General features: G+C 51.3%; 1 protein-coding gene across 3 annotated transcripts in view; it reads left to right on the forward strand.

Moving 5' to 3' along the window:
- Window positions 1-426: 426 nt before the first annotated feature.
- Window positions 427-25,845, forward strand: part of CTIF (cap binding complex dependent translation initiation factor) — a 144,483-nt gene continuing 119,064 nt past the window's right edge. For all 3 annotated transcript variants that reach the window (XM_027896878.1, XM_027896879.1, XM_027896880.1), the window contains exon 1: window positions 427-496. The gene's annotated coding sequence lies outside the window, so the exon portion shown is untranslated. The remainder of the gene's footprint in view (window positions 497-25,845) is intronic.

Consider the following 25,845-nt stretch of genomic DNA (forward strand, 5'->3'; position numbering starts at 1 on the left):
GGGGTGCGGGATTCGGGGCGCCCCTCCCAGATGCCGCGGGGGTGTGGGATCCTATGGGGGGTCCTTCTCAGAGCCCAGCGGGCGGGATGCGGGGGGGGGGGGGTGTCCTTGCCAGATCCCCCGCGCTGCGGAACCCACCGTGCCCCCGTCAGACCTCCGTGGTGCGCGACCCCGGGGATCCCCGTCAGAGCCCGGGGTGCGGGATGCGAGGGGTCCCCCTCAGGCCCCCCTAATGCTTGCAGGGATGGCGGTGCGAGCCCCGCGGGGCGGGCAGGCCGGGCCGGTCCCGCACTACATCTCCCGGCAGGGCCGGCGGCGGGCGGGGCTCGGCGCGTCACTCCCCGCCGCCCCGGCCCGTCCCTCCGCCGAGCCCGGAGCCGGAGCTGGTGCGTCCTCCCGGGCGGTGCCCCCGCCGTCCCCCACCGCGTCCCCCCGCACCCCGGCGCGGCGCCCATGACCGCCCCGTCGGGGCACTGACCGCGCCCGGCCCCGCACGGTAAGCCCGGACCGGGGGGGGACGTGACACAGCAGCGCCGAGGGGGGGAGTAAGGTTGGGGCGGCGGGGGGTGGGGGGACATGGTGGGGGAGAGAGCGCATCCCGGCTTTTGTCTCCCTTGGAAAGACCCGAACCCCGCGGGAAAGGGGGGTCGCGCTGCGGATGGAGCAGGTCTCGGTGCTGGCGGTGCCCGGGCGGCCTCGTCCCGAGGTGGGGGAAGGGGGAGGGGGTCCCCGCCGCTCGGTGACAGCCCGTGCGCGACCGTGGAACCCCCCCCGGGATGTGCCCCCTTCCAGCGGCAGCGCCGGGGCTGGGCTCGGCTGTGCTCCCGGCCTCTGGAAGCTTCCCGGGCGCTCCGTTAGGCTGGGCGAAGGGCATGACTGGCCTCCCCGCTCCCGCCGCAGCGAGCCCCCCGCGGACAAAAAGAGAGGGACCCCATCGCGTCCCCATCGCGAGCGAAGCGTCGCCCGTCGCGGTCCCCGCCGCGGCAGAGCCGGCGGTGGATCCCGCACAGCGGCATCCGCAGGCACAAAGGTACCACCTGAGCATCTTCGCGGGGAGGGGGGGGGGGACATCACCGGGGGGATGCCCGCTGCGGGGTGGTCCGGGGCTGGGAGCAGTCTCCCACCTCCGGGAGGTGCTTTGCCCGCCCTTGGCGCAGGGCTGAGCCTGGGTGCAGCGGGCGAGGGCTCGCCGGGGACCCGGTTTTGTTGTTATTTTGTGGTTATCGTTTTTCCTGCAGAGTCACTCTGGCTGCACGTGGCCTCGGGGGCCGTGGGTGACAGTAGGGGACAACAGATGCTGTGGCAGCAGGGCAGCCGGCGGTCCTGGGATGCTTCTTGCTGCAGCTGCCCCCAGCAATGCTGAAGGGCTGGAGGCACAGTTGCTGGGTGCCACTGGAGTCTCAGTGCCTTAAATCTCAGCCCTTGGAGTTGTTTTTCTACAGAATGAGACTAAGGTTCTCATCCCCTGGGGCTGTTCCTTGTGTCAGGCTCAGCTGGAAGGGGTGAGACCCCCACCAGTGAGACCCCCACATGGGATGAGGCAGCAATGCCATCAGTTTGGGAAGGGGCAGGTGCTGTTTCCCAGCGTGATGAGGACTGGAGTGCCATAGGACCTGTTTGCTTCTCTCAAATAGGCCATTTCCACGTGTCCATATGTGCCACCTTCATCCCTGCTCCAGTAGCCCACGCTGCTCTTTCTCCACCACTCAGGCGGGTTATGGGATGAAGCTTGAAATCATGGCCTTGTTAACAGAAATGAAAGAGGTGGAAGGAGGCAGAGGATACACTGAGCTTCCAGGTTGTTTCTTTCAGTGCAAAGATGCCAAAATAAGACCAGGTGGTTTAACAGTCCCTCCTCTCCAAAATCTAGGAAGGCTTTTTGACGGTGGGGCATCTTTGAGCATCCAGTTGCTGACAGGAGGGTGCCGCATGGGATGGAGAGGGAAGCATTCTGCTCTGCTTATGGCTTATGTGACCCTGACAAGCAAATATTCACACTTTGTCTCCAGTGAGTGGGAAAAGCCATTTTATGTCGTGCATCCGCATTATTTTTCCCCGTGAGGACCATAAAGGCTTTGCTCTACCGTTGCTGAACCTGAGGTCCAAGAGCAAAACCTTGCGCTGCATTTTATTCCCTGAAGCCTTGGGTAAGATTTGTAGGCTGTGGTTTCCCCTGCGTTAAGTGTGTTATCTTTGGCAGAGAGACAGGCAGTGTCTGTTTTGGGAAGCTCAGGCTGCGCATTTCTTTTCATCATTTATAAGATCTCACGTTGCTTTTAAAGGCAGAGGAGCAGCAGTTGGATGCTGCAGGTGAAGGTGATGCGAGGAAGGGACTTGCCTCAGGTGGGCTGGAGGGTAAAGCTCATCACCCAGGAGCTCTCCAGCTGATGGGAGACTCTAGAAAATGCTTGTGGAGATGGACTGCCTTTGCCATGGGATTTGGGAGAGGAGGGAGCTACCTGAGTGGCTTGGCTGGGTTTGACATGTTCATTCCTGTAGCTGAGTTGACCTCATCCACAAATGGGATGGGAGTGGTCTATGAAGGGTTCCTGAGAGCCCTGAATAATAGTATGCAAAGCATGAAAGCATACTTGATAGCTGTTAGTCCTTGACCCAAAATGTGGAAGGGAAGATGACGAGGTGCTGAGCTTTGTCTCCAAAAGTCTCTCCTTAAGCACTTGATCTTTCATGAGAATAAAACCATTTTCTGTCTCTTGGAGCGCCCTCACTTTGGGGTGAACTGCTCCATTTAGTTTGCTCTGCTGTGGTCTGCTGGTGAGGACAAATTTTGCTGTGTTGACTCTCCTCTGCTTTATCATTTTGTGTGCTTCTCTCCCATTTCCTCTTGCAGCCATCCTTGCTGCTGCTTGGCAGCAACGGAGTGAAATTGTGGTAGTTATCACTGGTTGAGTTTTTGCCTGCAGGTCTGTGCAAAACAGCAAGAAAACCCTCCTGGACAGTATTTAATTTCGTGTTCTTGCTACTCGAGTGAGTCTTTGGGGTCCTGTGTATTTGTGAGGAGCTATAGCTGAAAGTATAGCAAGACCTTGCGGTTTCTATGGAAGCTGGGGCAGCAGATGAGCTTTTTCAGCAGCTGTTTGGGACACATTTAACATTCTTCCTGTCTTATTTTGATGGAGCCATTAAATATTGTTAGGGATTTCATTGTTCTTCAGTTTGGCAGAAGTGTTAAAAGACATTTATGTTGCACTGTTGTTAAGTTTCAGAGTTAACAGTTTGATGCCCTGTTTGGGGTAGCTCCTGGTCTCCATCTGTCTGGGGAAAGGATAGGGAAAATCTTGGAGGTGTTGAGGCTTCTGTACAAATAATCTCCATAAATGCCTTGGGATGTTGTTGTGAAACTCCTCAAAGAAGGGGCAGTTCTGCTACCTGAGTATAATTAACAGATTACTGAGTCATCTGAAATGAAGGGCTACTGTAGCTAGCCAATAATTTTCTGTTTGTTTGAGACCCTGGCTATTTTATTTTCATTTATTTGTATACATATGTATGCGTATATTTATATACATTCATTTACAACACAGACTTCTTGCTGGTGATCCTAAGATGAAATAAGTCTCCTGCTCAGTTCAGGATGAAATGGGAACAGCAATGCACGTTCTTAAAACTTTTGTGCATTGTTAGAACATCAACTTTGGTGCTGAAAAGGGAGGTTTTGTTTCTCTCACGTCTTCCTTGGGGAGTGCCAAGGTGGCTCTTGGCCTGCTGGATTCTGCATTGTCATTGTCTGTCTTCTGCAATGTAGAGGCACCTCAACAGTGACCAGAAATTGGGCTGGTGTCTCTAGCATGGATGGATTAAGGAAAATTTATTAGGGAAAATAGTGGATTTGAGACCTTTGCGGCTTTGAATTAGCTTTTGGAGACCCCTTTGAGGCAGTCCATGGACCTCTGAGGCTTTAGGCACCACAGGTTGGCTGGGAGTAGTCTTGTGCTTACTTCAGGAAGGCCACTGCTCCTACCTCCTTTCCTACAGAGACAACCCTTGGCCTCCCCATCCCCCAGGCACGTAGCAGTTGTGGTCCAGGAGGAGAAGAACCTGGTTTCTTGGGTGGTGGGAGGACCTGTGGCGACAGCCTGTGGTGGCACAACTAAATATCTGCCTCAGCTATCTCTGCAGGACCAAATCCTGCCACACCTGTTAGCCTGGAAGCTACTGTGTGTGTATTTCACAACGTGCAGGCACTCACTGAGGGCGTCTCCTCCGTGGCAAACCAGCACCAACTCAGCTTCATCTTCTTCCCCAGGGTGGCTGCGTCCATTTGGGGTGGTGGAAGTCATCTGCGTTTGCAGCAGGATGGAAATGGTTAGGGGTGGGGTAATATGAGCTTGGTGGAATGGGGATCAGGGATGGGGATCAGGGATGGGCAGCTGTATGTGTGTGTGTGGTGTGCCCCATCCCCTGGTGTCACATCGTGCCTCGGTGACATGAGGATGCACAGGGGTGTCCACAACCTTCTTATTTCTCCCCAGTGGTTTTAGTTGGTGTGTTGGGTTTGCGTGGTGTTGCCTAAATGGCTGTGAGGAAAAAAAGACTCCCAGCCAAATTAGGTAGGAGATAAGATAAGGATACAAAGGTTTAATGAGCCCCCAGGCTTTCTGGAATAACCCCCAGCGCGCTCCCGAAATCGAGATGTTCACAGTTTTATAATGATTTTCGCCCAATCCCCGTCCTGCCACCACCCAGGTTCTGCCCCCGCCACGCCTCTTGGAAATTGGGTCTGGGGGTGTTTTGGGACCCTCTCTTCTTCATATTCGTCTTCCTCAGAGCACGTAGTGTCCTTGGAGGCCTTCCAGAACTCTAGGCCTGAAGGTTGTTGGGTCTATGTCTATATCTTCTTGCTCAGGGTTAGGATGTTCCGCCTTGAAAAAGAGACTAAATATGCTAAAGAATTTAGGGAATTGATATGGGAATGAGTAACAAGGGTTTGAGCTGGTGTGTTAAGGGTAAAGGGTTATATTGCTGCTACTCTAAAATCTACTTTTACTACATAACTACTTCTAAGATCTACAAAAATTAAAAAAATCAAAACATCAACACTCCAAGGTATCAGTGGCCAGGTTTTGGTAGCACTGGGGCTACAGGGGTGGCTTCTGTGAGAAACTACAAGAACCTTCCCCCCGTGTCCAGCAGGATCAATTCCAGCCAGCTCCAGGATGGACCAGCTGCTGTCCAGAGCCGAGCCCATCAGAGAAGGTAGTGATGCCTTGGGGATAACTTACTGAAGGGGGAAAAAAGTTGTAGTGCAGGTGTAATTGTGGCCAGAGAAGAGCCGAGTGAGAACATGGGAGAGGAACAGCTCTGCAGTGCAGAAGGAGGGGCAGGGGGTGCTCCAGGCTCTGGAGCTGAGGTTCGTTCCCCTGCAGCACGTGGAGAGCCACAGGGATGCAGAGTTCCACCTGGAGGAGCCCACACTGGAGCAGGGGGATGCCTGAGAGAGGCTGTGACCCTGTGGGAAACCCGTGCTGAAGCAGGGCCCTGGCAGGACCCGTGGATCCGTGGAGAGAGGAGCAGGTTTCCTGGAAGGACCTGTGACCCAGTGGGGGACCCAACCTGGAGCTGTGCTTGAAGGATTGACCCCATGGAAGAGTTACCCACATTGTAACAGTTCGTGGATAACTGTTGCCTGTGGGAAGGAGAGAAGTTCATGGAGAACTGTCTCCCGTGGGAACGACCCCAGGCTGGAGCAAGGGGAGGAGTCCAGCTCCTCTCCCTGGCAGTCAGGAACAACGTGTGAGGAACTGCCTGTATCCCCTATTCCTGCCTCCCTGTGCTGCTGTGCAGGAGGAGACAGAGCTTGGGAAGGAGGGAGAGGTGGGGGGAAAGTGTTTTTAAGATTTATTTTACTTATCATTATACTGCTCTGATTTTGTTGTTCATAAATTCAGTTGATATCCCCTGTGTAGCCCGTGACAGTGATCGGTGAGCGATCTCTCCCTGTCCTTATCTCCACCCATGAACCTTTCACTGTGTTTTCTCTCTGCTGTCCAGTTGCAGGGGGCAGTGACAGAGCAGCTTTGGTGGGCGCCTGGCATCCAGCCAGGGTCAACCCACTACAATTGGCCTTAGTGCAAAAAAAAAAAAAAAAAAGACAAAAAAAAAAAAAAATCACCAAAACCACCAAAACCAAAAAATCTCAAACCTTCCCCTCCCTCTGGAGCAGGCTGGGCTCGCTGGGACTGGTTTGTACAGCCTGTGCCACCCTGGGAAGGCTTCACCACCACTGGAACCTGCCCTGCACCAGAGCAGAAGCTACCAGGAGACATGTGGCTGCCACCAGCTTCCCCAGGCACCAGCGACGGGGAACCATTAACAGGGCTCGTAATTAATTCTGAAAAAAAATGCCTTTGAACTCCTGAAATCCTGGAGGAGCTGTGTTTGCTCGGCTGGTGTTCCCTGGGATCGTGGGAGAAGCCTGGGAGGAGCTGACTGTTCACAACCGAGGTGTTGCGGGTTGCGTTGGGTGGGGGTTGGCACAGGGCACAAGTGGCTGGGCTGGCATGAGAAGGATGGCTTGGGGGGCTGTGGCACAGGAGCGTGGCACAGTGTCTGTGTCCCTGTGATCAGCTGTGTCAGGGATGGCACCCAGTCCTCCCCCAGACCAGTGCTGGGAGGGTCTGCTGCGAGGGCAAGCAGGGACAGGACAAGGGGGAATGGATTTAAGCTGAAAGATGGTAGATTTAGGTGGGATATGAGGAAGAAGTTCTTGTCTGTGAGGGTGGTGAGGCCCTGGCATGGGTTGCCCAAAGGAGCTGTGGCTGCTCCTGGATCCCTGGAAGTGTTGAAGGCCAGGGCTGGATGGGGCTTGGAACAAACCTGGGATAGTGGGAGGTGTCCCTGCCCGTGGCAGGGGAATTGGAACTGAATGATCTTAAGGTCACTTCCAGCCCAAACCATTCTGTGTTTCTGTGAAATAATCAGGTGTTATCCCAAGTGTGTTATGTCATTTGATTAAATCTCACAGGTCTGTCTTTGCTGGCACAGCTCTTTCAAGTTAGAACAGAAATGCAGTGCGAGTGTTTCAGGGGTCTTGGTTGTCACCAGGGTTGAGCATCTCCTTTGTGAAGCCAAAGCTTTGCCACCAACATGGAGCAAACCCCCTCCCTGGAGGGACTGAAGGACTCCTGGGCGCCGTGTCCAACTGCAGTGAAGCCAGAGGGGATTTTAATAACCTGTCATCAAAAAATACCATGTTGGGTGTCTGGGCAGGAGAAGAAAAGAAAGCAGGAGAGGTTGTGGTTGTGCTGTGATTGTCAGCTGGAGGTTAATAACAGCGTTCTGTGTTTGAGGTGGTGTTTGCTTTGCACGGTGAGAGGAGAGAGGGGTGTATGCCTGCACCCATGGGAATTGTATTCCCTTAAATCAGGGCATATTGCTGATCCAAGTAATGTCTCTTCCCAGCCAGACGATCTCCTTGGAGGCATCTTTGATTGCATTTTTTTTTTTTTTCTCTGGCTCAGGAAGCCGGGCTGGTGACCCTAAAACTTGCAGCAATGATTTATGCATCTGGAGGCTTTGCAGCAGGACGTGGAGGCTCGGGGGGGAAAGGGGGGGGTGCTTTTGGAAGTTATTCCTTTTGTCTTTTCTTGCCGTGTGCGCATTTCATCGTTGCGAGCGAGGAGATGAATTAGGTGGGGCTTTCAGGGTCTCTGGGGTCTCACCACGAGGGCTGCAGAGGCCCCTAAAGGAAGAGGAGGCCGCGGGTGTGGATGAAGAGCTGCAGGGGACCAGCTGTGATGAGGTGATGGATGGCTTTCTCTGGCAGCTTCTCCCCCTTCTTTTGAGATCAGCAGTTTCTCGCATCCTGACGGCAGCTCTGCAATGAAACACACACACTTCTGGAAAGCTCTTCTGGTGAATGCTGAGTTTTCCATCCCTCCCTGCATCCCCGCTCTGTCCATCCCCGTGCTGGCCTGGCGCAGGGAGAGGAGCGTTTTTTCCTGCTTTTGCAGACGCCTGGAGCAGCATCGGTGGTGAGCAGGACATCACAGCCCTCTGGAGTGCTTGGTTCTCGGCAGAGCTGCAGCATCCCTCCTTGCCAGGATGCTTTCAGTGCCAAGATTCACCCCAGGGTGCTGGTCCCTCCTCCCTCCCTCCTGGATTTTGGAGCATCCGCAGAGCACACATTGTTTTTTCTCAGAATTGATTCCAAGAAAGAATGTTCGCCTGGCCTTTTTTTTTTCTTTCTTTTTTTTTTTTTTTTTTAATATATGTATATATATTTTCATTACATGGGATGAGAGATTTATTTATCGACTGCAAACAGCTGCTTTGAAGCTTCACCCCTGTTTCTGTGCTTGCTTTTTTTTGCTTTTTTAAATTAACAGAAATGAGGCTTATGCACTCAGACTGGCTGTCACTCGCTATTCCTCCGGAAGCTTTCTTAACCCGGGGACTAATTTCAGCCAAGTTTGACAAGGGAGTTTCACATCTGAGAGATAAGGACTTACAGGCTGTAAGAAAAAGGGTGGAAAAAAAGGAAATGCAAATTTCTTCTTGCCTCCGAGGAGAGGCTGCATCAATCGCGAGCTTAAGTATTACCTGTCTGGGTGCAAGCGGGTCGATTAACTCGTAACTACCTTTAGCAATTCACTGCATTTTCTTTAAGGAAATGAGCAAAATCATCTTTAGCGCGGGGAAGGAGGAGCTGGCTGTAGGGATGCTGCCGGGGAGGGCACGTTGGGATGGCGCTAGGTGGCTTTTAAAGGCCCCTTCCTACCCAAACTGTTCTGTTCTGTGCTGCCACTCTGCCGTCCCCAGGTTTGGTGCTTGTGCGTGACCACTGAGCTTGCAGTGAAAAGCTGGTGGCTGATTTCCCTCCAGAGGCTCCCGCCTGTACAGGTATCCTGCAGTTCAAAAGGGTTTTTCCAGCCTTGATCTGGTTCTCCCGGTGTACCTGCTGGGATGGATGATCAGGTTAATTACACTGTTACTGCTCGTGATACAGATGTTTCTCATGTAACCACCGAGAAGCTCAGGCAGGGTGTTTCCACGCCGAGGGGTGGGTAAAGTCTGTCCCCGAAAGCTTGCCCAAGCTGTTCCCAGTCTTGCTGGAGGCTCCCATCAAGACTGGGGTCATGGCTGGCACCATCACCTGGAGAAGATGTGGCTTTTTGGCATCATTTATGGTCCATGAACTTGCCTTGGAGCTGGAGCTGCTGTTAAAAGCGATTAGTGAGCCTCCGGTTCCCAAAGGAGCCAGGGATGATGCTCTGCCCCTCTCTGCTCCTGTCCCAGCTGCAGCTGCAGCACGAGGCTGCCTTTTCTGTCCCTCCCCCTGCTGCTGTCACTATGTGCACTTTGATTTATTTATTTTTACTTTTTTTTTTTTTTTTTTTTTAAACCGGGGATTCTCTTCCTTTTTTGTCAGCCCGGAGAATGATTTTCCTTACGCTCTTCTCTATTTAGGGCTGTGGGGGAGGGAGTGACTCAGCCTTTCCCTTGCCCTGATTTGCACAGTCATCCCTTTGCTGGCTTTGCCGAGGTTTTCCTTGAGCACCTCCAGTTACGCTGGCTCCATTCAGCAGGAGCTGCCTCCTGTTTTGGGAGGGAAGGGCACGGTAGGGAAGGATGAGCCGCCAGCAGGAGCTTTCCCCGTGCCAGGAGGAGAGTAAAGCAACGAGGAGGACACGCTGCCAGACCCGTGGCAGCTCCAGGTCTCCTGTCTGCTCCTCCTCCGTGCGGACATCTGTAGGGGAAGGTCCAGCCAAGTGAGAAATTGAGGGCCAGCCCGGTCATAACATAAAGAAATGATGAATTTTGATGTCATGGACTCTCCCAGGGGAAGGGGGTGACCCTGGCCGTGCTGCTGGCACGGCTGAAGGATGCCCAGGCCCTGCTGGGAGAGGTGGGTGTGGGTGATGGATGGAGGGTGACGCCGGCTCTGTGCAGGACTGCTGCCAGCTCGCCTTTCATGGCAGAGCTGAACCGGCTGCTAAATACCGGGGAGGGCACGCTGCTTGCTCTCCACAGGGCTTTCAGACACTGCTGCTCAGCAAGGGAGTCACTAAATCGCCTGCCACTCTGATACCAGGCATTTGGTGTGCCGTGTTCTGTAATAAAAAAACAAGTGCATTAGTTTTCGGGTTAATTATTCTCCTACCTTGGAAGCCAGCACAGCTGCCTGCGAGCTCTGCTTCTCCCTAAAGGGCAGAAGGGAAAATAAAAAGAAGATGAAACCAGCAAGCGCCCCACAGCCTTCCATCTCCCCGCCAAAATCCGGATAGCCAAGCCCTGAAAGCAATTTTGATCTGCTCAGGGAATTCCAGCGTGTGCCACTTATCTCTTCGTTTTACAAAGTTGTTGGAGTTAGGAATTACCTTTTTCTCAAATTATTTTTCTCTCACATTTTATCTTCTCTCGAGTTATCAGTTTCAGGAGTAATAATTTGTATGTGATGAGGTCCCTGGTGGAAATGGATGGGATCCAATAGCACTGAGGGTTGGTGCTACGGACACGAACCTTCATCATGACCCTGCTGGGCCACAGAAGAAGAGCTGGAAAACGGGGCCTTTTTGGCATTTTGGGTAGTGGTCTCATGTCATGGAATCAGTGCCAGCAGAGGCTTTAATAGGTTGCTAGGGCTGGACCAAACTTCTGCTTGGCTGAAGCATTTCTAAGGTACCTCCAGGTGCATAGGGGCTACCTGGAGTCCTCCTATTGAACAACCTAATGCTGGTAGCAAAGGTGTCATGTTGAGTGCTCCAAAACAGCGCCTTGACTAGCCCAGAATCTTGGGGCAAGGAGCACAGAGCCCAGGAACCGGTTCTGTCTGACCTTTTTTAGGATCCCTGTTGAATCAGCCCTGTCTTCTTCATCCAGATGTTTCTGAGAAGGTTTAGTAGTCTTGCAGGAGGCCGGTTTCACCTGCCCCTTGCGTTATGTACTTTCTCAAGGAGCTGTTTGCCATGGAAAGTGCATGGAGGAGGCTTTTTTCCTGGTGGTGAGAGCTATAAATACACAACAAAAACCCCTAGTTGGAAGGATGGAGGAGGCACTTTGGAAAGAAGCCACTTCCTTGGTCTGGTTTCCAACAGATACTGTGGTACACTGATGGGTGTGCCGGGGTTTGGACCGTCTCTGGTAAGCAAATATAAACTGAGAATTTCCAGGTATTTTTACGAGAAAACGCAGCAAACTCAGAAAATTGTTTCTTGTAATGCCTGTGTCACATCATACTTCTCCTTCGCTGAGTCCCTTGGTCCTTGCCCTCGGCAAGCCCACTGTAGCAGGTGGAGTGTAGGTGCCTGGGAACATCTCTTTGCCTCTTCTGTCCAGTTCTGGCTGTTATGAGATGATACAGCCATTAAAATCAAATTTTGTGCGTTAAGCTGCTGGTCATGACAGGGCAGTGGCTGATGTGAAAAAAAACCACAGCACCTTGTAATTGAGGAGTTGTGGAAGTCGAGCAGCCAAGATGAATATTTGTGTGGAGGTGTAGAGTGGTACTGGGAAAACTGAAGTCCGTCATCACCTGGGAGAACTTCAGTAACCCTACTTGGGTTTGACTTGCTTGTATTCGTCTTTTTTTTTTCCTCCCTTTTAGGAAATCTGCCTTTAGTTAAGCAGTGTGGTGGTTGTAAAGCGTCCAGTGGCGTGACTCTTGGAGCTATCGGACTGGATGTCGAGGTGGATCTGCTGGCAAGCCCTTGCCTCCTTTCCTTAATGCTTCTGACATTTTCCATGTACCTGCAAGTGTTAACACTGAGACTGGCTGGGAGTGTCAGCCAGCAAAGCCTTCCTCTGCTTCTCTCTGTAGGCTAACAAGCCTCAGGCTGTGTTTTGCCACTTATTTCCCTGATTCTGTCTGTTTATCCAGCAGACACATCCATTGTGTGCTTCCGGGTTCTCTCATCTCAGGTTTCTTCCACATTATCCAGTGATATGACTGAAAGCCCATAAATTTGTCCTTGCAGCACCTGCGCTCAGCTCAGGCTGTGTTAGCTCTCCTCTGAGCACCTCTGTGTATTGATTAAAGCATTAGGAGGAACGTCAGCTTGGAAGCAATGGGTTTGATTAGCCAATTATTTTAACAAAAAAGCAGTGAACTTTGATTAAAAGTACATGAGGAGCTGTAGCTTCTGTTTTTTGATGTGCTGGAAGTGGGTCAGAGTGCACCACCAAATGAGAGCATTGGTCAGGAAGCTAATGAGGGGATTTTGGAGGCTGGATGTGCACATTGTGCATGAGGTGTTCTGCATGACCTAGGACTATGCAAAAATATCTATATGTTTAAGGGGGGGGTCTTATGGTTTTTTGGCTAGTGAACTGTACAGAGTGCAGGGACTTCATGGCTGCATGAAAGATGTAGAAGACAGTTGAGTCTGGAGGATGCTCTTCTTGTGTGAAAATTGAGTTCAACTTGGATCAATCAGTCAGTAAAGTTCTTATGTCCTGAAAGACTTCATGTATTTGTAGAATTGTGGAACAGTTTGGACTGGAAGGGACCCTAAAGACCATCTAGTTCCAGTGCCCCTGGGCAGGGGCACCTTCCACTAGACCAGGTTGCTCCAGCCCCATCCAACCTAACCTTCAACACTTCTAGGGATCCAGGGGCAGCCACAGCTTCTCTGGGAAACCAGGGACTCACCACCCTCACAGCCAACATTTCCTTCCCAATATCCCATCTAACAGTGGGAAGCCATTCCCCCTTGTCCTGTCCCTACAAACCTTGTCCCCAGTCCCTCTCCAGCTCTCCTGGAGCCCCTTTAGGCCCTGCCAGGGGCTCTCAGGTCTCCCTGGATCCTTCTCTTCTCCAGGTGAACCCCCCCAGCTCTCCCAGCCTGGCTCCAGAGCAGAGGGGCTCCAGCCCTGACAGCATCTCCGTGGCCTCCTCTGGACTCTCTCCAGCAGCTCCACATCCCTCTTCTATTGGTGACCCCAGGGCTGGAGGCAGCTCTGCAAGGGGGTCTCACCTGAGCAGGACAGTGGTTGGAATACTCAGCAGCTGACTGGTTTGAAAAGCTTGCTGGTGTCAACACAGCTGTGTGGGCTGGAAGCACTGGGGCTTCACAAGAGCATCTCATGCTGTTTGTCGTTGTTTGGATTGCTCTGAGGATCTGTTGTGGGTTGTAGGGCAGGTGAGAGTGTTGGTGTGGTGTTCAGAAAGAAGCAGCTTACAAAAAAAAATGTGGAGACTCCAGTGAAGGGGCGTCTGCCTCCCCTGTTAGGAAAAGCAAGTGTCTTTTGGAAGGTGGGGGTTTGATTCAAATCAGTGCCTGAAGGGAGACCCTAAAGCCCAAGCAATAGGTGACTGGTGTCTATGTTTTGGGTGTATGAGGTGGAGATCACTATTTGATGGCCAAATCAAAGGCAGGGAGATGATGGTACAGAAGTGGGGAGGAAGAGCAAGGAGGGAGGTCAGGGCAGTGAGCACATCCTCCTCTTTGGTCTGCGTTTCCTGTTTGCTAATTTTGGTGTCAAACATCTGGATGTGAGCTCAGTTTGCCCCCTGCTCTGGGTCTGTAGCTGAGTCTCTTTCATGTCCTCGAGCCCTGGGGATGCCAGGGTGGGCAGAACTGATGGCAAACCAGCCAGGAAGGAAGCGGTGGGTAATAAAAAAGCTTCTGGCTCCCGTTATACAGGGGAAAGTGCATCCATACCCTGTCAGCACTCCCTGTATTGGGACCATCCTCTGCCTCCTAGACAGGAGGCTTTGCCCACTGTGACTGTCGTGTACTTGAGCTCACAGCATCCTATTTCCTCTCCTAAAGGTCAACCTGGACTTCCAGGCCACTTGCTGCTGTGAATAAGTTTCTTAGGTTTTTGATTAAGCTGGACATAAGACTTTTGTGGCTTTGTCCTTTAGGGCTGGGCCAAAGGAAGGTCTGCCTAGGGAAGATCCTGGAGTCACTGAAGCTCCCTAGAGGTCTTCTCATCCAGCCCTCTGCTCAACACAGAGCCAGCTTCTACAAAGACTCTAGGGAATGGTCCTGTGCAGGGCCAGGAGGTGGGCTCCGTGATCTTTGTGGGTCCCTTCCAACTCAATGTATTCTGTGATTCTGTGAAGCCTTCCTGCTCAGGGCCTCATCCAGCTGAGTCTTGATGCTGTTTCCAAGGACAGAGACCACACAAACCCTTTGGGTTGCTTGCTGGGTGCTGAGCCATGGCTCAGAGTGCAGGAATTCTCTCATATTCCATCGGAGCTGCCCAAGCTGCACCCTCAGACCCGGGGCTGAGCAGCTGCCGTGCTTTGCTGGAGGGAGAGGGCTTCCTGCTCACGGTCTTTTCCATGCCCCTGGCATTTTGCTGTAGGGTTCCTCAGCTCCTCGGGCCCATCACCACTTTCTAGCAATGCAGCAGGGTGTGTGTGTGTGTGTGTGTGTGCCTGTGTGTGCTGAGAAGGCTTATCGCCAGCTGACCTAATTATCGTAATCTCGAGCTTCCCTAGATAGTGCAGGTTTCCCTGGCTCTCCGGAGGCTTCCCGGGTTTTTCCAAGCTGCTGTTTGATTTATTGTGTGTCTCTTAATAATATCATTCGTTCACTCAGGGTGGGTAAACCCTGAGAATGAGTTTTGTAGCCAGACAGCGGGTAATACTTTTGTGAACTGCCCGTCCTGCTCAGGTGGCCGTCCCGCTGGGTTTGGTGGTGTCCCAGCCTGCCAGACTTTCCAGGCAGCACAGATTTCCCTCATCCCAACTCCCTGCTCTTCCCTCTGCCCTGACCGTACGCATGCATCCTCTTTACTGCTGAAACCCTCTGGCTGCCAAAGTTAATGGATGAAAATTGTGCAGTGACACATTATGCCCCTGCATTATGGATGCAGAGTTGTTGCCTAGCCTGGTTGTTTTTTATTGCCTATCTCATTTCTTTTGTTGCCTATCCCATTTCTTTATTGCCTATCCTATTTTTTTGTCCCCTGTTCCATTTTATTGTCGTTGATCCCCATCCTATTTTTGTTGCTGTTCCCTATGCAGTTTTTTGTCTCCCTATCCCATCTTTTTTTGGTTCCCTGTCATGCTTTTTTATTCCCTATCCCATTTTTTCCTCTTTCTGCCCTCCCTGCTGCAGATTCCCCCTTCCCTACCTGCCCCCTCTTCCTGTTCAAAATGGGTTTATTTTGCTACAGATACAGGACAGGTGCCTTTCAGAGGTGCCACATTCTCTTTTTTCAGCATGGCAGGGATTTGCAGCGTGTTAGCAAGATGTAACAGGTCCTTCAACGCTGAAAAAAATAAAGCCTAGGAGAGTGAAAAAAACCTGAAATCCAACACAACAACAAAACATCGCAACTCGGGGTGAGTTCCCTCCATTCATTCACCTGATTTTCTCCCTGAGAATTGTAGTTGGGGTTTATCCCTGTGCTGCCTGAAAGCCTGCACGGTCCCTGTTTGGGCAGAGAATAATCTGATGTAACGTGGTGTCTCCTTGCAGGAGCAGGGCTTACTGCTAAGCTTCCCAGTTAAACCACCTGATGGGATCAGCGGAGGTTATCAGCACCGTGGGGGCTTGGTGGCAGAGGGCTTGAAAAACAACCAGTCAGCAGCATTATCCGGAAAACCTGTTTTGTTTTGGTTTGGTTTTTTTATCCCCTTGTCCTGTCCAAGTTCCAGTTCGACCTGAAGGGGAGTGGGAGACATCACTGGGGGAGCAGCTTTGCCTGAGCTGGGGTTTCTGCAGCCCTGAGTGTTATCTTGTACAGGGCCTGATAGTCTCTGGAAAGTGAATATTTTCTCCTGGGGCAGAGCAGCCCGTGGAGGAGTTGGGAACAAGCCAAAGCAGAGGCATTGCTGGGGGGAATGAAGCCAGAAAGGGCTGGCACTGGGGTTGTGCCTCGTGCAGAATTGAGGCTGCAGCAGTGCCCCTTCTGTCTGGGGGAATGTGGGTCCCATTTTCCTTATTCCCCTCTTTTTTTTTAATTATTACATATACATACTTTCCTGAGTTTCCTATAACTTTCTAACATGTAAGTGAATTACAGTAAGACTTTAAATTACATTTTTTTCCTGAAGCACTGCTGCATCCTTTGGGTGGGCACCCCAAGTTATCTTTAGATATTCTAAATACTCCTCAACATCATGCCTAAACCATAAAACAAATAATTAGTGCTAAATAGGTTTGGTTTGGTTTGGGTAGGTTGTTTCTTGCTTAATTAGCCTGTAGAAAAATCATGGTGCTAAGGATAGCTGTGGAGGATAAGATGGGTTTTAGCTGAGTTGAATGAGAATAGACACTTTTATTCTGTTAAAACAGGAAACAAAATAATGTAAAGTCCCATTTGAATCCAAAATGAAATCTGTCTTTAATTATTTTGCACCATAATGAAGAGCTGTGGAAATGTAGTGTACGTCACCATGACATAAAAGTAAAAATCCTTTGTTCAAAAATACCAGACCCCCCCCCCAACCCCGAAAAAAGGTGAAAGATTTTTTTCAGCGTTTTCTTCCCAGTGTTTTGGCTGCAGTGACTTGACCAAAACTATTCAAAATTCAGTGAGCCAAAGCTGGGCTGCTGGCAAACAAGTGATTTTTAAAAATATTGTTGTTATTATGTGGTGGGTTCAGCCTTTTGTTTCTGCAGGGGTGAATTCTCTTCCTCTGGTGACTATAACAGAGGAGAAGTATGTCCCTTGCCCCACACTGGAGGAGGGGACTTGTGGGGCTTGAGTACCAGGTAATCACCTATGGTTCCTGGTGCCAGAAGAGCTTGAGCTGCCTCTGGATACTGTGGACATGTGGGAATACTCACCAGCAACAGGGTGTCCCCATGGACTGGGAATCCTGAGCAAACACAAAAGTAAAACACTGGCACAGGTTGCCCAGAGAAGCTGTGGCTGCCCCACCCCTGGAAGTGTCCAAGGCCAGGTTGGATGGGGCTTGGAACTACGTGGGATAGTGGAAGCTGTTCCTGCCCTTGGCAGGGGATGGAAATGGATGATCTTTAAAGGTCCCATCCAACCCAAACCGTTCCATGGTTCCATGAAAGCTCCTGCTGAAGCCCCAAAATTCTGTGTTTGCCTTGCCGTTCTTTACATTTTCCTCTGAAGTCTCCAAGTCCTACATTAACTCAGCACTAGACACAAAGTTTTATTTTCTTTATCTTTCCTATTGCGTAATTTATTGCAAAACTACCTTTTCCAGTCCCTTTTTAATCTCTGCTCCTGAACTGATGGATCATAAATACACTTCAGATGGGCATCCCTGCACGGTGCAGATATCCAAGAGCTGGGAATGATGGGCTTTTTTTTTTTTGTAGTTTGGGCTCTCTGTTTGCATCTCTGAGGTCAAAGGTACATGAGTGGCAGGCAGTCCTGCTGTGATGTTTCAGCTGAAACTGCTGATGCTGCTCCCCTGTGCTGCAATTACAGCCCTCCCCCCCACAACCTCGCTGTGATTAACTTGGGGGCTGTTAATCCCTTGGGTGTGAGCAGAGGTTGGCCAGTGCAGGGAGGTGCTGGAGGGGGCTTTCTGAGGTGCTGGTGTGGCCTTTGGTCCCTGCAGCCACGTTTGGTGGGGTTGCAGCGTGGTGGAGGTCACCGTGGGAAGACCTTCGTGGTGAGCACGAAGGACCCTTTAACAAAAGAGCAAAAGATGGTGTAAAACTCATTTGTGGCTGCGTTTCTGAGTTGCCCCCATGCCTACAGGTCACCCAGTCGCTGTGGGGGGACCAGTCCTAGGTGTCCCCTAGGTTGGGGGTTGGAGCAAAGTGATCTTTAAGGTCCCTTCCCACCCAAACCGTTCTGTGATTCTGTGGTCCGAGACCTGGGGTTGGCAGAAGGGACTGTTGTCAAGGACGTGGACAGCAGGGTGTGTTAGGACGTAGGGTCCTTGAGTCCCAAGGCTTTCTTCATCAAGGCTAGTTCTCTCTGCTGTCATTGCTTCTGGTGGAGGTAAACAGACACTCCCGAAGTTCGTGTTCGTCTCCAAACAGATACCTGTCGTGCCCTGGGAGTACCTGCCTTTCTGTTTGCTTTGTGTTAGGGAACACCTCCCTGTCCTGCCCCTACTTGCTGGGGGTCAGCTGGGCCAAGCTGCTTCATCTACCTCTTACTGAACAGACCCAGAGGCCCCCCTGGGTGATGAACGTAGCTGTGCAAGTGCCTGCGGCGTTTTTACACCCTGGGGTTTGTCAGGGTGCCCTTCCCATCCCCACTGCTGGCTTCTTGCCACCCCTGCCTCACTGTGATTTAGTGGGGAATAATAACCCAAGGGGCAATGGGGCTACCAGGGAACGGCTTTCTGGGAGATGTGTGGCAATGCTACTGGTGCAGAGAACGCAGCAGAGCGATAGTCTGGATGCGATTGCGAAAAAATGCACTTCAAGCCTCAAAAAGGAGGCTGGTGGCTGGCCAGTAACTCTGAAAATTCCTGTCTGGGGAGGTGCTTTCCCTGGTATTTTTGGGCTGGTTCCCTTAAGGCAGGCGTTTTCCCAGTGAACTGGTTCAAGCTGTCCCATCAGCTTGCTGGAAGGAGCTGAAAGCTGGGGTTGGATTTGAGAAGGGGGTTAAGCTTGTGTTGCTTGGTTCATGATGGCTGGGCAAATCAAAGCTTGGGGAGGGTCTGATCCCCACCCATCCAGGGCTGGGCGTTCCTGCTACTGGGTGTGGTGGGGTTGGAGGCCATCCCTGACACACAGAAACATCCCCGGGCTTGTGGGACCCCTGATGGGTGCTGTGGTGCCTGTGCTGTGTCACGTCCCTTCCTGGGGCAGCGAAACCTGGGTTCCATCTGGGTATCACATTTGCTCTCCTAAAGCTAGTGGAAAGCTATGTGGGAGAATGGGGCAGGAAATCCCCGTAGACTGCAAAATGGATTTGGGTTCTGCCAGGGCATCCAAGGAGAAATTCTTTTTATGAAGAAATCCTTCCCTGTGAGGGTGGTGAGGCCCTGGCACAGGCTGCCCAGAGAAGCTGTGGCTGCCCCTGGATCCCTGGGAGTGTCCAAGACCAGGTTGGAGGGGGCTTGGAGCAACCTGGGCTAGTGGAAGGTGTCCCTGCCCATGGCAGGGGGTGGATTGGGATGTTCTTCAAGGTTCCCTTCCAACCCAAACCATTCCAGGATTCTGTGGTCCTCCTGAGCTGCGAGAGCTGTCTTTGCTGTAGGCAAAGAGCATCATCTCTCTCAGAGAACTGGATTCAGTGTGGTCCCTCTGGTTGAAGTTAGAGTGACTCTTCCATAATGCAGTCACTTTGCTGGATTCAAAGTGACTGTCTGGACCACATCCAGCACATGTCACTGGGAGCAGGTGCTAAAGAGAACACTGTCCAGCCCCAGGTGAAGGGAAAACTTTGATGACCAGCACAGTCTGTGGTCAAAAGTATGAGAGTCAGATGCCCTGCTGGGGTATGTGTTGGGCTCTGTCCTCTCCCAGCCCTGAGGTTTAAACGAGTAGGTAGGACATGGGGGGTTGCTGCCTGTGGCTTTTCTTCCCTGTCTTTGCAAGCAACTCTAGCTCTTCTATTAAAATGTGGAGGGAGCCAGAAGCAGGGACAGCAGTCCTGGAACATTCAGCTCTCGTGACACTGATGTCCCTTTCCTTGGCCGCCTCTGTCACAGTGGACCTGCTCATGGGGTGTTGGACACCGACCCCCACAGAATTCCCTGTCCCCCACGTGCTTCCCCAGGCCTTTGTTTGGTTCCCTGCCTTTTAATTTATTATTATTAGACTAGAAGTTTTATGGGGAAACATCTGCTTTTCCTTCTGCAGAAGGAAATTCTGTTCAGAATTAGCAATTTCCCCGGTTCTTGTTCTTTTCCACTAGAATATTCAGAGGATTTCATCTCGTGGCTGTTGCCAGTATGGGAGCTGATAAGGTCAATGATTGACGGTCCCAGAGTGGCCATGATGTAAAAGCCAATCTGCAGCTTCTTTTATAACTTAAACATTTGGATGCAGTGGAGTAGGGGGGGTCTGGGATCCAGAGGCAGGTTTGGGAAATCTTATTTGTTTGTGGGTGTTGTTGAGTGGGATTTTTTAGGGTGGTGGTTTGTTTTGGTTTTTTTTTTAAGAACTGAAGATATTTAAAGATTCAGAAAATCTCTGAATATACTCATCTGTGCATGGTCTTTTGGATGAGTTTAACTAGCTCAGAGAGGACATGGTAAGTTATTTTCCACTTCCTTCTGCAACATGGCAGAGATTTGCTGGATGATTTTTCTTTCCAGTTCTAGTTGAGCAGCTCATGCTAGGCAGAGGTACCCTGTGAGTGCTGGAGAGAGTCCAGAGGAGGCCACGGAGATGCTGCCAGGGCTGGAGCCCCTCTGCTCTGGAGCCAGGCTGGGAGAGCTGGGGGGGTTCACCTGGAGAAGAGAAGGCTCCAGGGAGACCTTATTGTTGTCTTTGAATATTTCAGTGGGGCTTATGAGAAAGATGGGAATAGACTTCTGACCCTGTACCAGTAGGTGAAGGGGCGCTGGTTTCAAACTAAAAGAGTGAAGGTTCAGTCTAGATAATGAGGATGTATTTTGCAATGAGGGTGGGGAGGCCCTGGCACAGGTTGCCCAGAGAAGCTGTGGCTGCCCCATCCCTGGAAGTGTCCAAGGCCAGGTTGGACGAGACTTGGAGCAAGCTGGGATAGTGGAAGGTGTCCCTGCCCATGGCAGGAGAGTTGGACTAGATGGCCTTTAAAGGTTTGTTCCAACCCAAAACATTTTGCGATCGTGTGAGTCCCAGGAGGAGAGGACCAGCTGGCTCCTCCTGGCAGAAAATCCCGGCCCCCCCTCCAATCCATCCGGAGTGGCAGCTCCGGCATTTTGGCTGGTGGCCAAGGTATGTCCTCTGAATTGCTGCTGCACGCTGGTGTATGGGCACAAAAATGCTTTTTGCCAGTGAACTGTGGGCAAGATTAAATAGGGATTAAGGAACCTCCACGCCTGCCCTGCTGCTGACCAGGCTGTGCTGCTCCTGCCCCATTCCCGCCCGGCGGGATGGATTACTCCAGCAGGTTGACATCTCAACTTGGGAGCTGGATGTGTCTTTTAGGATTACGGAGCTTTTCACAGCCCAAGTGCCCATTATGTTGCCTGGGTGCCTGGGAAGAAAAGATCTCCTTCCTGATAATGGTTTCCCTCCAGTTATTTACAAAGGACAGCGTGAAAACGAGCGCTCCCAAAAAGCATGCGGTGATGCTTTTATTTAGGGTGTGGGCTGTGCTCTCTGCCTGCCCAGTGCTGCCTGCACTGGGAGTTCTGCACCGTGGCTGCTGCTCCCATGGGATCAGGGCTCATCCCCTCGGGATTCTGGAGTAGCCGGGCAAAAATCGGGTGCTGGTTGCCCGAGGATTGCTGCCTGCAGAGGTGCACTCACACCTGCGTGGTGTACGTGTGCAAGCCCACCTGGCAGGAGAACATCCTTGTTTCGTGTCTCCAGCACAGTCCCTGCATCCATCACATCCTACCCTGCGCTGCCTCTGAGGAGAGACATCGCAGCTCCGCAGAGGAGACCTGTGGAGCATGTGTGAAATCCACGTTTTTATTCTCTTTTTTTTTTTTTTCTCTTTTCTTGAAATATTAATAATAATTGTTCGGTATTTTTGTCTGGCAACATTTTCTTTGTGAAGGATAGCAAGGATGAGATGTCGTGTGGGCTCTTGTTCCATTAACTTTTAGTAGAAGCAGGGGAATGTGGAAATGGATTATGTCTGACTTAAGTCACAGTTTGTAGCATCAGCCGATGTCAAATAGGTTATAAAACTCAGGCTGTTAAAACCCCTGTGATTCAGGGGTTGGTGGTTGGAGGCTTTTTATGACCTGCTTCAGATTTTATATCTCGGGAGGCTGATGTATTTGCATGTATTGAATTTGTGTAAAAATCTGGGAACAAGAGCGTGTCTTGCCGTCGTGCTGCGGCCAGAGTGATGCTCCAGCAGTCTCCTTGCCCTGAAATCCCGTGTAGTGGAGTATCCCATCACAGGGAGAGCCCATAAACCCACCTCCTCTCACCTCCTGCAGTTCAGGCAGTGGTTTTCTTAGTTTTATGCTGTATTTTCTTTTCTTTTTACCTAATGATATCCACCACAAGCCAAAGGTAATGTCTTCCCCCAGGCAGGAAAGTCCATCTGGTGGAAAACCACTCCAGCCTCATGCACAGTTTTGACACACTAAAAGACTTCACATTTCTAAAGGTGATGTGGCTTTGGCTTTGTTAAAAAAAGAAGAAAGAAAAAGATCCACTTCCCAACCACAAAGAATTGCTTATTGCAGGGAAACAAGCTACATAATAAATTACTGTGGGTGAAAATGAGGGATTTCTGGCTTTCTGGTTATTCCTCTCCCTTCCTTGCTGGATCACTGTGTCAAAGGGGCTGTTTTGGATTGGATTCTGCGGCTCTTGTTTTGTCTCCTGGCTCTCTCTGGTTTTGTTTTTCCCCCATTTATTTCCTTGTTTGTTTTGATGGCTCTGTTTCAATGCTCCATGGCGTTTGCCTGCTGTGTTCCATGCCAGGCTCATGAGTGGCACTGCAACGTGGCAGCTGTTGGGCTCTTGTCCTGTCACTTGGGCTTTTCTGCATCACCAGGTACCAGAAATCAGACCTGAGACTGGAAGGATGATGAAATATATCAGATGCTCAGCCAGCCGTGGATGCATCAGTATCTGAAAAGCCCAAGCAGCAGACGCTGGACGTGGATTTCAAGGGGTGTTTACATTTTAATTGGAAAAAGGTCGGATCCAGGATATAATAATTCACATTTCCGCACTCGGCGTTTTGTCGGCGTCTGGAAAGGCACTGGTTTTTGCAGCAGCAAATCCAAACCGGGCGCGTGACGCGCCGTGGAGATGCAGCAGTACCTGGATGCGGGGAGTCATGGTTCATCTCCACCGCTCTTATTTTCCATAGTAACTGTTCCTGCGGGCTGCTGGATGCGAGAGCTGGCTGCCGGCAGCGGAGATGAAACGGCTCGCCTCGCTCTCAGGGATGCTCTTGCCGCTTCAGGAAGGCGCTCTGCTAATTGCTTGTTGTTGGAAACGGGCTGGGTCAGGAGGGAGAAAATATTGCTGCGGGAGGAGCTCGCTGAGAGGAGGTGCTGGGAACGGAGCAGGCTGTGGCCGTGCTGGTAGCCGGGAGTTCAACCCCCCCACCCACCAGCACAGACGGTCAAAGGTCCTCCTGGCTGCTGCACTGCTGCCAGAGCGTGAGCTGGTGGTTATTTCGGGGCTTCACCTGGCCTGAGGGTGCTGATAAGAAGCAGATAAGAAGCAGATAAGAAGCAGGAGGGTTGTCCTGCACTGGCTGCTCAGCCCTGGTCGAAGTGTGGTCGAAGCATCCTTCACCTCCCAGATCTGGGGCTGAAGGGACCTCCTTGCCCTGCACGGTGTGCACTTCAGCAGTGGCTTTGGGAAACCTGGCTTGGAGTCTTAGTGGGCAGGCAGTGTGAGGGAGGTGGTGGAGGAGGGTTTGACCATGTGCTGTTCCTCTCGGAGAGGCACTGAGCAGAAGAGGGTGTCACCTCACCCTGGGTGTCCATCACCACCTGGACAAGGTGATGTCCAACATCACTGTAGGGAGCAGAGAACAGTGGGGTGGGTTTTGGAGCCTGGACAAGAGACTTGGCAGCCGGTGCTGGTTGCTCACGAGGCAGGATGTGGTGTCTGGGACTGGGCTGGAGTCTTTCTGTGTCTCACTGGGGGGGTTCTCTTCACTTTGGTTTTACCATCATGCCACGCAGGCGGGGGACAAGTAAATCTGGGCTGCTGAAGTACTGCTTGGTTCATGTCCCACATGTCTCAGAGCAGAAGGGACCTGTCACAGCAATATTTAAATTTTTTTTATTATAAAATCCCGAGGGACAACAAACACAAGAGGGATGATGGAAGTCCTGTCGCAGAACACTTTGGAAGGAGGTGGCTGCATTGGTACGTGAAGAATTTGCAGCACAGCTGCTTTTTTTAGGAAGCATCTCTTGTTCCTAGAAAAACCTGGGATGGTAAATCCCATGTGGCAGGACAAAGGCTTTCAGGGATCTGTCAGGACAGCTCTGTAGCTCCTCACAGCCTGTGTTTCCAGCAGCTGGCCTGTGATGGCATATCTGAGGGATAAATCGTCTGCAGAGAAAAGCTGCTCTGCATTTCTCCTGCCTTACTTTGGAGTCATGGAGGAACAGAGGGTTGGCCTGGGATTTTTTTCATATCTTTTTTTTTATCCATATCTAAGGAAGAGGTATGGGTTTTTCAATTAAATGCCTTAAGCGAGTCATTTTAGCCCATATCTAAACAGCTGAGGCCAGGATGTGGGAAAGATGATCTGTCACTTGCCCTGCACTGGAATTTAGTGGTGGTTGGACCTTTAGAAACTTGAAATAATAATGTAATATTAATTGTGAAAAAACCTGATGCATGAAGTAGTTCTGTCTGAACTCTGTATTTTAGAGATCTTTCCCAGTCACCTTGTGTGTTAGCACCAAGTATTGGCTCCTGGCAGTGTAGTTGTCGGGTAAACCTGCTTCCAGCATTCACTGTTTATGTGTGTGAGACTGTGGTGCTGCTTTCTCTCGTCTTTGGAGGCCACAGCCTTCAAAGAAAACTGTCAAAGGTGCAAAAGCATTTTAGGCTTTCAGCATCCATCCAAGGGAAGAAAAGCTCAGGCAAAAGCAATCCCTTTATTCAGTTTCCTCTGCTGATGATCAACCACGTTGGACCCCTGGCTAGGAGCAAGGTGTGCAGTTGTTTTCCAGATAGCAGGTCTTAATGTTGCTTTGTCCTGCTGAATTGGAGCAAGAACTGGCTTGTACTTGGGTCACACCAACCCCCTGCACCTCCAGGCTGGGGAAGAGGGGCTGGAAAACTGGGAAAGGTCCTGTGGGTGCTGGTGGCAGCGGCTGGACTCGAGCCCAGGGGTGCCCAGGGGGGCAGGAGGGCAATGGCCCCGGGGCTGTCCCAGCCGTGGTGTGGCAGCAGGGCCAGGGCAGTGCCCGTCCCTGTGCTGGCCCTGCTGAGGCTCCTCCAGTGCTGGGGCAGTTCTGGGCCCTCAGACAGGAGAGACCCTGAGGGGCTGGAGCGTGTGCAGGGAAGGGAACGGAGCTGGGGAAGGGGCTGGAGCAGCAGGAGCGGCTGAGGGAGCTGGGGGGGCTCATCCTGGAGAGAAGGAGGCTCAGGGGGGACCTTCTGGCTCTGCAACTCCCTGAGAGGAGGGGGAGCCAGGGGGGGATCAGGCTCTGCTCCTAGGGAACGAGAAACAGGATGAGAGGAAACGACCTCAAGTTGCACCAGGAGAATTTTAGATTGGATATTGGGAAAATTTCTTGACCAAAAGAGTGGTCAGGCATTGGAAGGGGCTGTCCAGGGCAGTGTTGGAGTCCCCATCCCTGGAGGGATTTTAAAGCCCTGCGGATGTGGCACTTGGGGACGTGGGTGAGTGGTGGCCTTGGCAGTGCTGGGGAATGGTTGGACTCGATGGTCTTGGAAAGGCTTTTCCAGACTAAACATTTCTGTGATCCTGTGAGAATGCCCCAAATGGGTTCCTTCTCCGTTGCTTCTCTTCACCTATCAGACTCACCACTTGGTTCCACAAGTCCAACAAGCCTGAAGCAACCTTTGGCAGAAAGGAGATGGACCTAAAATGTCATAAAAAAATGCTTGTTCTTATTATTTGCTGATTAAGGGTAAAGCTGTATAGTTGCCATAAAAACTGTATAATCCTTCTGGAGCAAGAACCCCATTTAGATCACTCTTAATAACAGCTATTAATAATAATTATACATTACAGTAATGTTGATAACTACTAAGTTATAATAAGCAGTTTGCACATCTATTGACCTTTTTCTGCTGATGATTCCTCCTTTAACGGTCATAGTAATGAGCAGAGCATAGACCCCATGGAATCATAGGATCCTCGAAAGGTTTGAGTTGGAAGGGACCTTCAAGGTCATCTAGTTCTAACCCTCTGCCA

Source organism: Empidonax traillii, unplaced genomic scaffold, assembly GCF_003031625.1.
Source record: "Empidonax traillii isolate 1590-97213 ecotype Southwest subspecies unplaced genomic scaffold, ASM303162v1 scaffold519:size850040, whole genome shotgun sequence".
Classification (NCBI taxonomy): Eukaryota; Metazoa; Chordata; class Aves; order Passeriformes; family Tyrannidae; genus Empidonax; species Empidonax traillii.